General features: G+C 39.9%; 1 long non-coding RNA gene across 7 annotated transcripts in view; it reads left to right on the top strand.

The window, feature by feature from the left end:
• LOC146763856 (uncharacterized) overlaps positions 1-17,455 on the top strand; it is a 178,493-nt gene that overhangs the window by 62,355 nt on the left and 98,683 nt on the right. For 4 of the 7 annotated variants that reach the window (XR_014951290.1, XR_014951288.1, XR_014951289.1 and 1 more), the window contains exon 1: positions 9-12,268. The exons of the other annotated variants lie outside the window; for them this stretch is intronic. This is a non-coding gene — a long non-coding RNA (uncharacterized LOC146763856). Of the gene's footprint in view, positions 1-8; positions 12,269-17,455 lie in introns of those variants that run through there. 7 annotated transcript variants of the gene reach the window in all.

Genomic DNA, 17,455 nt, shown 5'->3' on the forward strand with positions numbered 1-17,455 from the left:
TGAGTATTTTAATACCTCTTCTACAGTCTTTGGCTGATCATTTTTGTAAATATTTGTAGTAACTTCAGTTCTTACATTCCTTTATCAAGAAGCAGTGATCAAAGCAAGTTCTCTGTTTAATTTCTTTATTATTTTTTGTTACTTGCCTTTTTTTTTCTCCAATAGCATGAGTCCCTCTAAAGTGTGCATCTAGTTTAAAATAAAGATGCCAGCTTGCTGACTAGCTGTCTAAAGCTTCACACATTGTTCTCAACAAGCTCTGTGCTGTTCTCCTCACCCATGTGTTGCATCTCCTGCTAACATGATCCAGCTTTTCAACAAACTCAGCATTTGTGACTTGGCATTGCCTTAGCTTTTTTTTTTCCAGGCTGGCAAACTTTCACATGGGATCCCCATTCCTTCTGAACTCTGTTTCCTTGGCCTTGCCAAGTAAATCCAATGGTGCAGAGTAACCTCACTGGTCAAAAACTTTGTATTAGATCACTTTCTTGGCCCCTGAAACATGTAACAGCAGTGTGAAGTTTCATGAAGCAAGTGTGTTTTCTTAATATGTTTTAATGTCCTTAAAAAAAAAAAATAAGCATATTGGCAGTAGGTGAAACAACATCATCAGAATTAATGTGTTCAACCTAAAAGTCACTGCAGGTTTTCTCTGTCAAAAGTAAAACATAAAATGTACATGGCTGTGTAAATATACAAAGCAGGAACACCACAGGCAAATGTTTACAATACACATGTTTAGCCAGTATCATTGTTTTTCAGCAGAAACTAGAAATGCAGAATGAGAAGTCCTGGGCAGCTGTTTATTTTGTCAGATGCTGTGGGTCTGTGGAACAACATTTAAAGAGCAGTGTTTGTGCTGTTAGAGGTGGGTGATGCATCCAATAAATATTTCAGTGAGAAGATTTATGGTTTACTTGTTAGTTTATGTTGCTGTTTTCACCTTTACCTGAGATCTCAAGAACCACTTCCTGTTTCAATCTCTCTTAGGTATTGATGCACAGATCAGTTCTTTCACCAACTGTTATTTCAGGGATGACTTTTTTTGTGTGTCAGAATCAAAATCTTTGTCATCCTCACTTAGAAGTGAAACCTCATCTCTGCTTGTGGTGTCTCCACCTTATCACTGCTGTCACTCCCATCAGCACACCCCACCTCAAGAGCACACCCCACCTCAAGATAAGCATCAGGACTTAGTCCAGTCACCTAGAAGACATTAATGCTTGATGCTATTTCATGCTTTGTGTGCTTTTTTCATGTAGATCCAATGTTTCATTGTCACAGCCTTGACAAGATTTTACAGTTTATTTTATGAATAAATATGTGCCAAGAAGACTGAAGATTATTTTTTTTACACCTTTGGGGTATTTTTAACTTCCTCTGTACCTCTTGAGAGCCATGCAGAGTTTCCTACTGGAGCCTCCTCCAAGTATGTGTGTGCTTGAGTGGTATCATGGTGTGACAAGGGCTTCCATGAGAAATCTTCCACACAATGTGGGGATCTTATCAGTGAACTTTTCTTCACTCTTGAGTTGTAGGTCTGGTAGCAAAAGAGTTGAAGAGGAAGGACAGGACAGTCCTGGGGGACAGTTCCAAATCTTCCAAGTATGTAGTATGGCAATTAGGGGCTCTGACAATTGAAAGTGTTTCTAACAGTAGTGCCTGCAGGATCAGTGCATTTGGTGCTGCCTGGGTAAGGGGACAGCAGGCTGTGGCATAATGGGATGTGCATCACCCCTTGTTTAGGGAGATGTTTGATAGCAATTTTGTCAGATTGCAGTAGGAATTCAAAACAAACCTAAGGGGAACTCTGAGTGTACATACCCTCTGGGCTGCAGTGGCTGATGCAGAGGCTGGGCTGTAAGAGACATGAAAGCTTAAAGCCATAGGAAAAATTACTGGCAAAACCCCAGGTAGTCATTGGATTAGGTAAACATTTGAGGATTGTATTTTGGACCTAGTTTTGCCTCATTTTTGATTCTGGGTGCTTATGTCTTTATGTGGGCTGTCTTTGGGGTGCTTGGGTTTCAAGGATGTATACGTCAGAAAAGAAATTAAATGCTAAAGCCAAATGGGGAAGCTGACTGTTCCAGGTGGGTTATTGTTGCACAACCCTGTGTGGCTTTCCTTCCCTCCACTCCTTTGCTTTCCATATTTCTTATTTCAGTTTTTTGTTTCCCACAGCTATAACTGACAGAGACAAGTACTGAAGAAGAAATATATTTTTTCCTTTTTTTCCACAGCCATAAAAATAGTTTCCTTGACTTTATTAACAGCACATGCATGTGTGTTCAGCATCCTCTCCAAAATAGATAATGACCAGGAAGTACTCATTTTGGCAACACATTTGGGTTTAGAAATGTTACTGTTTTCAAAGCATTTCACCAGAGTCATTAATTAAATGCTAGAACAGAGAACTTTGACCAAACAAAACTGAGGGAAATTACATTTCTCTTTCCTGACCTATATAAAAAGCATTTGTGCTTAAATCATATTGAAAGTTTTAAAGCAACCTCTCCCCAGTGGAATATGCAGAAAAGACAAATGTTCTGCAATATGATTGCTGTTCATTATAACTTAGAAGGATTTGGCTGTGTTTCCTCTTCTTTGCAAATATTTAGTGAAAGTGTTTATGGGTTCAGGGTATAAGCAAGGATAGTACAGATAGAGAATTTCATTTTATGCCAAGAGCATAAACCAGGAAACTTTCTCCTAATGGGTGGGCTTATCCCCTCTGAGAACAAAGGCAAATCTATTCCCATTCCTGTTCAGTCACAATGACTAGCATCATAATTTACTCAAAAAGCATTGTTTGAGTGTGCAGTCAAATTATACAAAATTACTGGGACAATACTTTAATATCTAGCAGAACCTGAAAGAATTGAGTGAGCAACATATCAAAAGCCTGAAGTGTGAGAGTATCCCCCGTCTCTAGAACTGACTGCCATTCAGTAAGCACAGAGGAGAGGTGGTCTGGCTTAATTTAGTGTGTAAATGGACTATAACTGTCCAAATAAGAGAAAAGTCACAGTATATTGTATCTCAGAGAGGGGTACAACTGCTGAGGCTCTTCTGGATCTGTGAGCCTATGCTGACTATCCCAGCTCTTTGTGGGATCCCTTTAGTGGAGAGACCAACTTCATCTTCCCCCTGCTGCTAATTGCGCAGCTATGGGAATACACAGCAGTGGTGTTACTTGGAGCATTGCTAGGGAAAACAGCACTGAAGCACATGTCTGTTTTACTGGTGTCTGGGAAGAAGCCCCTTTAGTAAAACTGAGATCTACTGTCCTCTGTAGATCTGTGTCCATCTGTTGACCACACAGATGTTCATGTTCTAACATCCATATGCAAAGACAATGTATTTGCCTTAAAATACCACATGTTCCCCTTCACTTCCAAATTTGCACTGTCTCAGTGGCAGAAAAGATGAACCTCTAGGTACCATCTCAGGTCAGTTCTCAGCCTCCATTCTCTTCACATGCTGCTGTGGATATGCAAGATATGTCAGAGTACATTACTTAAAACATTGTCTGCCTCCTCTGCTCATGGTCAGGAAATGCTGCAGCTGCTAGGAGTGACTTGGGTTCTTGAGCAAACTGGGACCAGGAGCTGTTACTCTATTACTTTCTTCCATTACCCTTCCTTATTCTACTCCAACAAATTTTTTGTTACTACTTCCATGTCCTAGTGGCTGATCTCTGTCAACAGCTGCTTTTCTCATATGAAACAGTTTGTTCTTTCACTCTGTTTTTACTGATTACTCATCCCTTTATATAGCCTATTTCATGAGTCACTTTGTCTACCTACCTGCAGCAGCACAGTGCACTATCCATCAGTCCCTTGTTCAGCAGCAATTACCAACCTTTTATTACTGTTTTTTTCTCCCAAGGACCTCTCCTAATGCCAGCATACTTCATTAGTTTCTAATTTTGCAAAGCACGAATTGTGGCATAGCTTCAGGAGCTGGAAATAGAATAACTACGTACCCTCTCCTAGAAGTACACATATGGATTTGGAGGGAACTAAGACTGAAATTGCCAACAAATCCCTTGTAAATCGTTTCCATGAACACTTAATCAGGCAGATTCTATTGTCATGTATATTTGTTCATTTCAAAATTGTCCAAGTGGACTCTGGATGGCAGTTTGTAGTATCAATGGAACAGGATAGTGCTCAAGACAAGAAAACCCTACATTCTTCAAATCTTCTCCCCGCTGCCCTAGCACAGTGGCAGGAGGAGCCAGATATAAAGTCAGTTATGCTTTTATAGATGTCTCCACATTTTTGGCTGGCCAACCTAATTATGACTTATTTTTTTGCACGACTGTCTTTTAGTGGTACCATGAGAATGGAAAGTTAAAATGATGAAAGCTACTGCTGATGTGTCATTGGCAATTTTATAAATATCCATATAAAAAATTAAATTTGGTAGTAGCACTGGGACAATGTTAATTTGAAATGAAATAACTAATGGTTGAGATTTGCATGTTTTGAACTGAAGATAATACCAAGCAGATTTGGGACATAGGAATAGCTATGGAGGAGTAATGATATGAACAGCATATTTTGCAGCCCTGAAATGAGGCTCAATATAATCTCAATTGACCTTTCTATCATGTCATATGAAGGAAGTCATGGAGGTTTATTTGCTTCTGTCCTTCCTCAAGGTGTTCTTTATTTTACAATATTAGATAAAAAGGTCCAAAAGTCTGCTTCACTGCCACTGTGATCCCATCAGAGAGGGGTATCCTCTGTGAAAAGATGATAAAGCCAGACTCTGACTATTCAATTAATCCCTCTACTCTATTCTCCTACATAAATAGAAGTATGTTTCTAGATCCAGACTGCACAATTATACTTGCAAATGAAATCACATAATTCAATTTTATCACACATAGGTAATGACTGTTGCAAATCAGAGCTGACTGAAAGCTGCCTATCTCAGACCAGGCAATTTGGCACCCCACACCTGTGGCCCTGAGCAATCTAGTCTCTTTTAGTACCTGTGTGAGTGATCATGGGTCCAAGCTGGGGGCTCCTGAAAGTCTGTCTTGTTTCCCCAGCTGTTGGGAGATGAGTTATTTATCTGATCTTTTCAGTCTTGTAAAGCCTGTAGAAGCCACCCATAGCACCCCAGAATATATTATTTTTCTGGCATGTTCTATTATATTGGAAATGTTGGTTATTACGGATAAAAACATCTGGGGCTTTTTAAAACATAAAAATTATAAAATATCAGGTCCTTTTTTTGATCCCTTGCCATTCAGATTGCATGCAGCTTTTTATTCTCATCTAGATATATTAGTTATTGCCATCATTTTAGTTATATTCTTTGTACTATTATTTTTCAAAGATTGCAGCCTCATGAAATACTTTCTAAAAGACAACTGAAAAAAGGTCATCCAAAATGTCCTGTACATTCAATTAAATGGCTTTTCATGTCTTTTCTATTAATATGTACTTCCCGTCCTGAAAACCCATCATATGAATCAATGCTTCATCCAGCTGAAATAAGCATGTGCCTTGGGACACAGTTTCCAAGTAGTCCTTCTCTGTACATTCCAGTCTTGATTTAAACCAGGTTTACCTCAGCTTCAGCTGATTTGGAACAGGTTTAAGTTAAATTGGACAAAGGAACTCTTAAGCAAGAGCATCACAAAGTATCACATTAACAAGCCAGAGTGGATGCACGGTCTGTGTGCAGAAGTCTTCTTTGTTAATATTCATCTTTAACATATCTTTCCCTTTTACTCAGCCTTTCTCCCTACTGCCATGTTTGCTTTATTTCAGCTGTCCCATGTCTGCAGTGGAATTAATATGACTAGGTCCTCAAATTTCAGAGGAAGCTACAACATTGTAAAAATTTTAGATCTTTTAATGGCAATGAAACCTATCAGAGGACAGTTCTCCTCCATGTCAAGGGTGTGCAGGATGGCATATTTATCCCTCAGCATCAGTTGAAGTGGTCACAGGGACTTGGGAATTGGGACTCCTCCAGCACTGACCAGAGGACAAAGTCCTCTGAGATGGGGCTTCCAGCTGTGTTGGCACTCACTGCTCTCACACCACACTGGTGTTTCTTACACTGTGGTACAGTGGCGATGCAGTGAGCCCAGAGCATGTTAGTTGCTCCCCTGTCTTTACTGTTTCAGCCAGTCCATTGCCCTGGTGGGAGAGAGGCCTTTCTCACTAGGAAGGAAGTGTGATGGGTCATTTGCTCTTTGCTGAAGGGGGCTACTGTTCACACTGGGCCATCCTATCTGTAAACAGAAACAGGAGATGTAATATTGATCACGCAGAAAAGGAAGTCTGAATTTCATAAACAGTAAAATAGCAAAACTGGGGCAGAGAGGGGAGTACTTAAAGAAAATTTCCATGCTCTCTCTTGGCAGAAGTAATAGCAGCATTTGGATTGGAACCTGTGCCACTGTTTTTGCTGTCAGATGTTTCACTTGCAGGAGTCAAATTTCATAGCAGTATGGTAAAACATGAATCTCAGTGTCATCATGCCCATGAGAAAATTAGTCTTTAGTGCTGGAGCCATCAGAAGGCCTTGATGGCCTGTGAAGGGAAATAGGGCCCTATTGCTTTAGGTACAGCACTAAGTTCTTGTTTTCTTCCCTGTGGGAAATCCAATACTTGCAAGAAGAGCTGCCCACAAGGTTCATTCAACATAGTCATTTTGAGGAAAACAAAAAAAAATTGCTGGGAATGCTGTTTTATTTCTTAAAAAAAAAAAAAAAAAAAAAAGGAGAAAATTTGTTTTTCACTTCTTAACTGCTCATTTCTCTCCATTTTGCTTGTGGAAATATAATTAGAAAAAAACTCCAAATCTGGTGGAAAACCTGGTAGCAGTTGGACAATGCCAAACAAAATTTGCAAAAGTAACAATAACATAAAATTAGTCATTTTCTTTCTGAACACCATGCCCGGTCTCAGTAGATGCTTAGCATATCTTTGACTTTTTTTTTTTTTTAAGAAGAATTTTCATTTATTTTGATGGTGCTGTGAAGCAGGCAGTTCCAGGGTTGACAGGGCAGCCTGCTAACCTAGCTCCAGTGCAGGGCTGTGTGCTTTGCTGCTCCCTGCTCCTTTGGGTTAAAAAGGCTGTGAAAACAACTATCAGAAAATTAGTCTAGCTTCCTGCCAGGGTTGGATTTTTGAACTAGTCACACAGGATCTGCAATTTATTATCAGTCTTCTGTGTTCTTTTGGATATTTCCCAGAGATTATATGTTACAACTAGGTAAAAAATATGCATGGGTAATTTAATAGTCACTTGGAAATTGCCAACAATCTAAACTGGTCTGTCCAGCACAGCAGTCTGGAGTTAGAGGCCAGTGCCTCACCCTTGTAAAGAAGAGGGAGAAATAAATTGGCAATGGACAGTCAGAAAACAGCCAGCCAGCTGGCAAGCTTCTGATTAACCCCTGTTACAAAATGCATGGAGGATGCTGCAATAAAGTATTTTTTTCTTTTTTTCCCTTTGATTAATATGGAAGAGCTCATTGTACTGTATTATTGAGAACATTCTCCTTATTCATATATATTTGAATCATATTACATTGTGTTCTGGTGTGTTCTGGACATGTTTTCTCTAGGCTGATTAATGCTAGGAAATTATTAGGTAGATATTAGTTACATTTAATAGCAATCATTTTTCTCAGAATCCAATAGTGTATGTATGGTGCTAAATGCATGTTGGGTCACAATTTTCAGCAGTCCTCACTGCACTACATTAGAGTCCACAAAAACAGTCCCTGCTTGGAAAATTTGCCCATTTAGCTGTACCAGGGAAATGGATCTCTGATTATTTTAGGCACGCCTTTTTGAAGGTCAGAGGACTGTTTCTTGCAGAAAGAAGCAACAGTTGTGAAATCTCTCCTTTGTTAGCAAAAGTAAAACTGTTTTTCTTTAGGTTGCTGTGTTCAGCCTCCTTATGACAGCTGGTTTTGAGTTTGAAATTGACGTCTCAGAAAGCTTTCCCCACATACCCTGCAGACAGAAGAGCTATCAGGAGGGGCAGCAGCTTTATTGGTTTTAATTCCTCTTTTAATACTTCATTGCTATCATAAATGTTGTTTTCCTTTCTGTAGACTTACAAACTCAGTGGGCTAGGTTTGCATAAAGAGATGCATTCAGAGACCTTGAGAACAAGAGCAAGACATGCTGATAAAATGTTGTCTTGAAATGGGTAGTGAGCCTTGAGACGCTCCAGTAAAAACTCTGTTGTCTCATTAAAAAGCAGTTTGACTGAACTTTGAAAAGCATGACTCACAGACCAGGATGGCCAGTGCATAAGTCTTTTAATTTTATTTGAATGTTACCCACCAGTTTGAACAAAGCTGGAGAATCTGGATCACGCATTTTTTTGGATAATGAAATCCTTCTGGTACCCCTTTCCCTTATCACTACAAGTGCTTGGATGAAAATTCAGCAACAGAGTGCCTGGATGGAAACAAGCCTGTAGATCTCAGTATTTCCTCTTTTTTTTTTTTTTTTTTTTTTTTTTTTTTTTTTCAGTTCTCAGATCCCCCTCCTGCATTTTCAAAGCTCTTTTCTGACTTGTCCTTACATCAGAGACATGACAAACTCAGAAGCTTGGTGTTCCTTTTAAAACATGTTCTAAATGAATCTTCTCTTCAAAATGAAGGTGACCCCTGTGGCTTTCCTTTCTGGGTGAAGAGGTGTCTCTCCATGGTGTGGAGAGCCACTGGTGTGTGCTACCAGCTGCTCTCCAGCAAAGGTTTCAGATGGAAAAGGTTTTCTACTTCATGTCTATGTCAGTGGCCAGACCATGGCAGGTTTTTTTTTTGCAGGGAGAGGGCCAAGCAGCTGCTCAAAATAAGAGCTGGCTTCAGACATGGGGATATGGCCGAGAAGCAGTAAGAGAGAGCTTCAGGTTTCCCAGTCTAAGCAGCTAACACAAATCCTAGCTGACTGGAAAATCAGGTTTATCAGATTTTTGCAGGCCAAGTTGCCTTCCTGCAGAACAGCTGACACCAAACTGAAAAGAACACACATTGCCAGCCTTGGCATAACTGTGTAAACTCAAAATTTTGTCCCAGAGCACTCTATATGCATGATTGCAGCAGTTGCCTACTTTAAAACTGAATCCCTCAATCCTTACAATACAGTCATAGAATCATAGAATTACAAATAGTTTGGGTTGAAAGGGACCATTAGAGGACAGCTAGTCCACCTGCAATAAGCAGAGACATCTTCCATTACATCCTGTTGCTCAGAGCCCAGTCCAGCCTGACCTTGAATGTTTCCAGAGATGGGGCATCTATCACCTCTCTGGGCAACCTGCTCCAGTGTTTCACCACCCTTACTGTAAGAACTTCTTCCTCATATCTAGTCACAATTGATCTTCCACTAGTTTAAAAACATTACCCCTTTTCCTGTCACTACAATTCCTTATAAAATATTTGTCTCCCTCTTTCTTTTAAGTTCCTGTTAAGTACTAAAAAGCCTATATAAGGTCTCCCTGGAGATTTCTCTTTCTCAGGTTTAACAAGCGCAACTCTCTCAGCTTTTCCTCACAGAAGAAATGTTATAGAAATATTTTTCATTACCCTTCACTGGTCAATTCAGACAGAGAACTTCTGACAGGACAACTCCTATGCATCTTTACAGGCATTTCCAGCAGAGGGTCTTCACCATCAAATAGATTGGATTGTCCTCTTAACAGAAAAAAGTCCCCCAAAATAACATCATTACAAAATAAATACTTCAATGAAACTTTTAATTTCCTTTCCGTGTAGCCATAGGCCAAAATGAGCTGACATGCATACATATGTGCTGTGCTTAAAAACAGATATAAAAGGCCTTGGAGGTTTTGAAGCAGTCATAAGCCTGAAGGAAAAGAAAAACAAGAAAGGAAAAATCCCAGGAGTAGAAAACTCATAAAACTTCTCAAACAGGGGTTATTATTTTTTCTATCTCCCCATATCTTTCAAACATAGAGTTCAGGATTGAAAGCATCTTTCACAGATGCGAAGTTTTCTAATAAACTGTGCCTCAAAATGTTTTGACGATGTTTATAGTTTTTAGATAAGCAGATATAAAATATAATTTTCCCACTTTTAAGGAAAGCTTATTGAGTATTTAAATTGCAAGTGGGAAGAGCAATGCACAGAAAACAATTTAAAAATGTAAATTTTAGATAAACACCAAAACAATTTATATTAAATCAAAGGAATTAAATTACAAGATGTTGAGATTAAACATTTACTACTTAAGACAGAGTTTTTTGACCTGCAGCAATTAATTTAATCCTGTCTATAGTTTTCTGAGTGTTTTGCAGTGTATGATTATGTATTTTTACCCTTCTAGCAAGATCCCTCCTCCTCTCCTTCTGTTTAATGGAAAGAAAATGAAAATTCATTTTACAGTTGGAAAAGTAGTACAGAGAGAGGATGGGCAAGAAGTCCCAGATCCCAGGGAGCTGGCAGAAGCCAGAGCCATCTCCATGCTACACTTTTGACTGTATATGTAACTGAAGAAGTTTGTTCTGATCTCCATGAAACCTTTGGGAACGCAGTTAGTGTGGATGGTATGCTCTGCATGGTCAGGGCATCCCTAGTTTCAAGCTCTCCCTGCATTTCTGCCTTGCTTCACAGGTGAAATAATAACTGATGCACCTCACTCACCCCTCACCTCCAGCCTCAAAGTTTAGAGGTTAGTAAAGCACAAGGGAACAATTTGCAATTGATTGTTCTCTTTCCTGTGGCTCACAGTGGATCAAATCCTGTGTGCTTGCTGCAGTGGAAACCTGTGGGATATTCACATAAGGGCACCAGGTGGCTAAGAGCAACATTCTGCCTTCAAACTAAAGAATATAAATTCCAGGTGGAAATTCAGGAAAGGAAGTTGAGGGTGGAATTCAGGTGTCTGTAAGCATAGATTGTAATGAATTAGAAGTGTCTTATTTCCAATGAACAGTTATGAAAGTGGTACCAGAAACATAATTTTAGGGGTTGCCAACAGTGTCATAAAGTGCTACCACACATTTAGTCAAAATTAGCTCATTAGGTATCCCAGAAAAGCCTAAGACTTCTGCTTGATTTGGTCCATGTCTTTGGGGAAAATCTTTAAAGACAATGTATATCTTTTAAACATATATGAGGATCTCATACTAGCGCAAGGTTCCATGTGTGTGGTTTGGTATCCTGTGGCCTGAGTTGCCAAAAAGGTAAGCCTACAAACTTATCTTTGCATGTACATGTTAAAACCAGAAAAATTTATAAATACTTATTTTTGTAGTTTATATGTACATATAAATTTATATCTATAATTACATTTTTTTAAATAGTATGTTCTATGTTTGAACTAAATGTGACTCCTTGCACCAAAAAAGTCAGATGTTTTAAAGTAGCCAATTTACACAGGCATCATTCACTGGGAATGACATGTGGGCTAACCCAGTGGAAACCATTTTCATGGAGATGTATGTCCATGCTCTGAGTAACACTTATAAACTGTGAAGAGGTAGCATATTATTTGTAGTCCCCAGACAAAATCCTATCTGACATAAGTAGAAAAGTTCCAGCAGAAAAGAAATTAGATTAGAAATCTCACTTAGTTGCCTTTTTGACTTTTTTCCGTTCTTAAGAAAGGGACAGGTACGAATATCAGGCAAGCATAAAGAACAGGGATCTTGTGGAAAATATGATGCTTTCATCCAAAGGATTGGAATGACTGTTGAGCTTTGGCCACAGCATGGGGTTAGTTCTGAGATATGAGTCCGTGCCCAAGCTTTGCAGGATGTCCTGATGCTGCATCTTACCATCTCTGTGCCTCACAAACTCTGTGAAAGATGCTGCTGCCAGGGTGCCTGGCTAGGCAAAGAGAGAAAGGGGGAAGAAACAGCAGCTTTTTTTTTTTTCCCTGTACTGGAATCCCATCTACCAGCCCTGCTTCTGACCAAAGGAGGATTTACCTCATCTCCCCTCTTCTCAATTTTGGGCAGCAGAAGTGGCTGTGGTATCTGCAAAAATGTATGCTGGTCTGTGCCAAGAATTTTGCAAGTTTCAGAGCACAGTCCAGCTTTTAGGCAGGATTCAAAGATGAGATGATTGTGTCATGAGTATTTATTTAAGAATGTTGTTTGGCAGAAAGGAAAATATGGAAGGAATAGAAAAAATTTAGTTTAAGAATGGCCTTCTGGCAGTAGAAGTCAGTAAGTGAGAGGCGAGTGACACATGGAGCAGGGCACAAGGGGCTTTAAAGCTGAGATGAGACACTTATCCTGGATTTGACAGGTAAGAACTCTCATGTTTTTACAAAAATAAGCAACTTTCCAGGGTCTTCACAGCACTGTCATGAGTGCTAAAAATGGGACATATCTTTATTTGGCAATGCTGGAGAAAAAGGCGTTGCTGTCCTAAAAGTGAGGACAGGCAAATGGTGTAATGGTTCAGTAATGGTGCCACGGGCACCTGGGTGGCATGGGTACTTTCTTAGGCTGGTGCATCCGGCTGTAAGATGTTGAAGTGCCCTGCACACATGAGCTGAGCAGTGTCTCCAGGCTGAAGGTGCTCTCAGTTACACTAGATAGCAAACAGTAGTGGAACTGCTCTGCATGATGACCCTAGACATGTCAGGGAGAGAGAGGACTTGAGAGGATGAATAAGCACTCAAATGCCCAGATTGAGCTTTGGATAACTATTGTTAATCACAGCAGAGAGGCTGGCTACAAGTTGTGCTTTAAGGGACTTAATCTTGGCAGGGCTCCTAAGCCAGGTTTGAGCAAAAGGACAGAGATACAAACTGCCATAAGACTATTCTCAAGCTTCAAATAAATGAATTTTGTTGTTTCCTGTACCTTTCCACTTCCTTGGGGTTTTTTTGGCTTTTTGTTTGGCTTTTTTTTTGCTTTTTTTTTGGCTTTTTTTGGCTTTTTTTTTGTTGTTGTTGTTTTTTTGTTGGTTCTTTTGGGGGTTTTTTTGAGACTCCAAATATAATTGTCAAAGCATGAGAGAAAAAATCAGAAAAACCTACCAAAATTAACTTTGTTAATTGTCTTGGCATGCTATTCCAGGTTGACTTCTAAACCAGAAAGTGATCTTGATCTTGACATTTTTATACCTTCCCTCCAAACATCTGGACTTCTTGAACTCTGCTTAACTTTACTTTGTCTCCTTTAGTTATATTTCCTGTTATACCATTAAAAATCTACAGAAATATCTGGAACTCCAGAGCAACAATATTATGGGGGAATCTACCAGGAGCAAAATGCATTTGATAGGATGTGATTAAAGAGAGGGTGTGAGGAGGATTGTCTTCTAGTCACACTGTAGCCTCGGAACAAAAGGGAAATATCTGTGTTGAAACACAGTATGTAATTAGAAGTAGTGGCATCCTGCTAAGGCTCAGGCTGTGGCTCCTGGTTCCACTCTGGTTCAAAAAGTGTTTACTTGCAGTTTGTAAAGAAATTGGCGGAATATGACTATGACTCCTTTCTTTCCATGCTTTCTATTTCTTGCCTGGGGAGAGCAGCTGGAAATCTCTTTATATGTTCATAATAAACTGCAGCAGCAGAGGAAGATCAGCTGGATCAGCAGTCTCTGCTAGTTATACTCATCAGCACTTCCTATGTCCCTAATGCTGGGCAATTTCTCTCTAAACTCATCAGGTTACTGTCTAATCCCAATATCCATAAGCACCAAGGCTGATAGACATACATTTTCCCATTGTCCTAACAAGTACATCCAGGCATAAGGTCATGAATTTCAACTTAGTCTTAATTTATATATATAGAATCCCAAAACATCTTGAAATATCCTGCTTACCTAAACTCTGGAAGCTTTTCTATATGCCTCCTGTTTTGCTGTCTTTGATTCTCATCTACCCCAAATTTGGCAAAGCAAAGAAATTTAAATCTGAAATGACATCCAAGTCTACTTTAACAAAGAAACAGGTATCTTTGCAAACAAAGGAGCTCAGTCCAGAAAGTGATCCCAGGGCACACTGAAATTACATTCAAAGGATAATTATTCTCACAAAAAAAGATTTACAGATCGACTTACTCAAGGAAAAAAAAGGCAAGAGATAGAGTGAGGCATGCAAAGGGAGGAGAATATATGACTTGCCGAATTCTTTATTCACAGAATAACAGGATATTCTAAGTTGGAGGCAACCCACAAAGATCATAAAAATCTGACTCCTGGTCCTGCACAGGACACCACAAGGGTCACACCATGTGCTTGAGAGCACTGTTCAAACAGTTCTTAAACTCTGATGGGGCTGGTGTTGTGACACTTATCTGGGGAACCTGCTCCAGTGCCCAACCAGCTTCTGGATGTTCTTCTAAAATGCAATGTAAGTCTCCCCTGACACAACTTCAGGACATTCCCTTTGATCCTGTCACTGGTCACCACAGAGAAGACATCAGTGTCTGAACCTTTGCTACGTCATGTGAGGAAGCTGTAACTGCAATGAGGTCTTCCCTCATTCTCCTCTCCTCCAGTCTGAGCAGACCAAGTGACCTCAGCCTCTCCTCACACAGCTTCCCCTCGAGGCCCTTCACTGCCTCCATGCCCTCACTGGACACTCTCCAGTACCGTCCTTATCCTGCAGCACCCAGAACTGCCCCCAGCACTCGAGGTGAGGCTGCCCCAGGACAGAGCAGAGCAGAACAGAGCAATCTCCCTTCCTTGCCCAGCTGGTGATGCTGTCCCTCCTGGCTGCCAGGGCACTGCTGGCTCATATTCAACTTCCTGGTGACTGGATATCTAGCTCACTTTCCACAGTGCTGGTCTCCAGCCTCTCATTCCCCAGTTTGTCTGTACATCCAGGGCTGTCCCCTCCCAGATGCAGAGTCCATCACCTTCCCCTGCAGAATTTCATTTGAGTGGTGATTGCCCAATTGTCTAATTTGTCAAAGACCTCTCTGCTTTTGAGGGAGTCAACAGGTCTTCCTCATTTAGTATCATTGTCAAACTTGCTTAGTACCCCTTCAAATCCTGCATTGAAATAATTTCTGAAGATGTTGAACAGCACATGGCCAAGGATGGAACCCCGTGGAACCCCCTTAGTAACAGGTCCCCAGTCTGATGTCATCCCATTCACTGCAACACTCTGCACTTGACCCATGAGCCAGCTGCTCTCTCATCACACAATGCGTTTATCCAGCTGTGGGCTGAATGATGCTGTGAGAAATAGTAACAGAAGTCTTACTGAACTCCAAAAAGATCCCATCAACTGGCTTCCCCATATCAGCTAGGTTGGCTATCTTGTCATGAAAGGAAATAACATTTCACCAGCAGGAAAGAGTACTAAGCATAGTTACTGGAGATAACCAAATTTTCAATGAGGATGACTGCAGATATCTTCTGTTGATCTATCTTCTGTTCTGTCTCCTCTACTGCTGGTCAGATAAAGATACTTTTAAAAGATAAGTCAGCATGAATGGGAATGGGTGCACTAGCACACAGGTGGCAAAAGATAAATATGGAGAGCTTTCAAGTTTCTGTTTTCAGTGATAGTGTGGGATTTTTGGTGGGGGGGAGGGGTGGTTATTGGTTTGGGTTGGTTTTTGGGGTTCTTTTTTTTTGTTGGTTTCTGTTGCATTTTTTTTCCCCAGTACAATGTTGTTGATGTTTAAATCCTGATAACTCCTGTCCTGTCATCTATAGCAATAAAGGCATGTAAAGGCACTTCAGCATGGTGCTTTGGCAAGCTAAACTGTAGGAAATTAGTAAGAGACATCTCTCCCCTCCAGCACCATGTAACAATTAAGGCTTTGTGGCTAAAGGGATGAATAGAAACTGTGGGTGATACCAATGATCTGGATAAATAATAGTAACTGACAGCATTGGGACCTTTTTAGAGCTTTGTAAGAGAGGCACAAGTGTCTTTTCCTCACACTTGAAGCATTCTCAAAATTTGCCCAGAGACAAAAAAGTTCCCCCAAACCAACTAAAGAAACACACTTCAAAATCACCTTAATCTCTCTGATGACCTCCCTGATGATTATTAAACAATCTCCAGCAGTCTTATCAGCTAAATCCAAACAGAACTGGCTTGCCAGGAATACCAAACCTTTTGGACAAATGACACTTGGTTTCTTTACATAGCTGTTGGGAAAATCCAGTGAAAGAAATAGCTCATATTGAAAAACACAGGCTAATAATTTAGTAAGATTTTTCCATACATGGTTTTGGTTCTCAGTATTTCTGAAATTATTGGTTTAGACCTTCTTGTACTACCAGTTTTACAGAAAAATCAATTATTTTCTTTGCTTTTTAATGTGATAAATATGTAAATATGAAATCAAGACTTAACTCTAGGAACAGAATAAATAGGATGGACCTGTGTCTTATATGTCCAGTCAGGACTAATTTACAAGACTCATTGGCAAGTGGAAATGAATACTAGCTGGAAACCATCACCAAATGCAAATTAATTTAATAAAATGCAAATCTTAGACCTTGGAGGTTCCCTTAGCATTTTGTTCAGCCAGAGCTTGTGTCTGCAAACTCAGATACCCAGGGATGTATGGATGCTGGCCATGGGCCCTGCTAAACTGAAAAACTTACCAAACAACTAAAAGTCCATGTTTTCAAATTTACCTGCTTGCTTTAAAATACCAAAAATATCTTAACTGAATTTTAAAAGCACTCTTTCAGACGATTCTCATTATTTTAAATTGCAGTCTAAATGAGCGAATGCCACACTTCTAAGGCCTGCTAGATAGTCCGTGCACCTTCAGATACTAAAATGCCTTTGTAAACTTGCCTTAGATTCTGCATAGGAGCTCTCAATTGTGAAGGCTGGCAGGTTGCTTAGAACACTGCAGGCACTTTGAGTATTAGGTGCTTTATTAAAAAAAAAGTCAAGTCTAATTTTTAAGACTACTCTTCTTGTTCATGTTTTGCTATAGACTACTATGAAAATTGTCATTTTCAGCTCTAAAACTTGGAATCAGAGGTGCTAAACTTTGGCTAACTACTTCCATCACTCATCCAGACTGTGAATGAGCCCTGCAACATGAAGTTGGTCTTTGAATTGTCCTCCAGTCTTAACTTTAAAATTAGCAAATTGTCTTGGCTACAAATATGTAGATGCTGATTTATGGCTGACAGGTCAAGAGAAGTGATTCTGCTCATCTGCTCTGCTCTGCTGACAACCCACCTGCAGTGCTGCATCAGGACAGGGACCTGCTGTAGCGAGTCCAGAAGAGGATCACAAAAATAATCAGAGGGATGGAACATCTCTTCTTTATGAAAAGGCTGAGGGAGTAATTTTGGTCAGCCTGGAGAGACCTTATTGCAGCCTCTTAGCCCTTAACAATAGGCATCTTGATAGAAAGATGAAGAGAGAACATTTCACAGGGGCCGTTGTGGATAGGAAAAGAGTGATGGTTTTAAACTAATAGAGAGTTGACTCAGACAAAATATAAGAACGGAACTTTTTAATGGAGATGATGAAATACTAAAACAAATTTG

This window comes from Lonchura striata, chromosome Z (assembly GCF_050655825.1).
Source record: "Lonchura striata isolate lonStrDom1 chromosome Z, ASM5065582v1, whole genome shotgun sequence".
Classification (NCBI taxonomy): domain Eukaryota; kingdom Metazoa; phylum Chordata; class Aves; order Passeriformes; family Estrildidae; genus Lonchura; species Lonchura striata.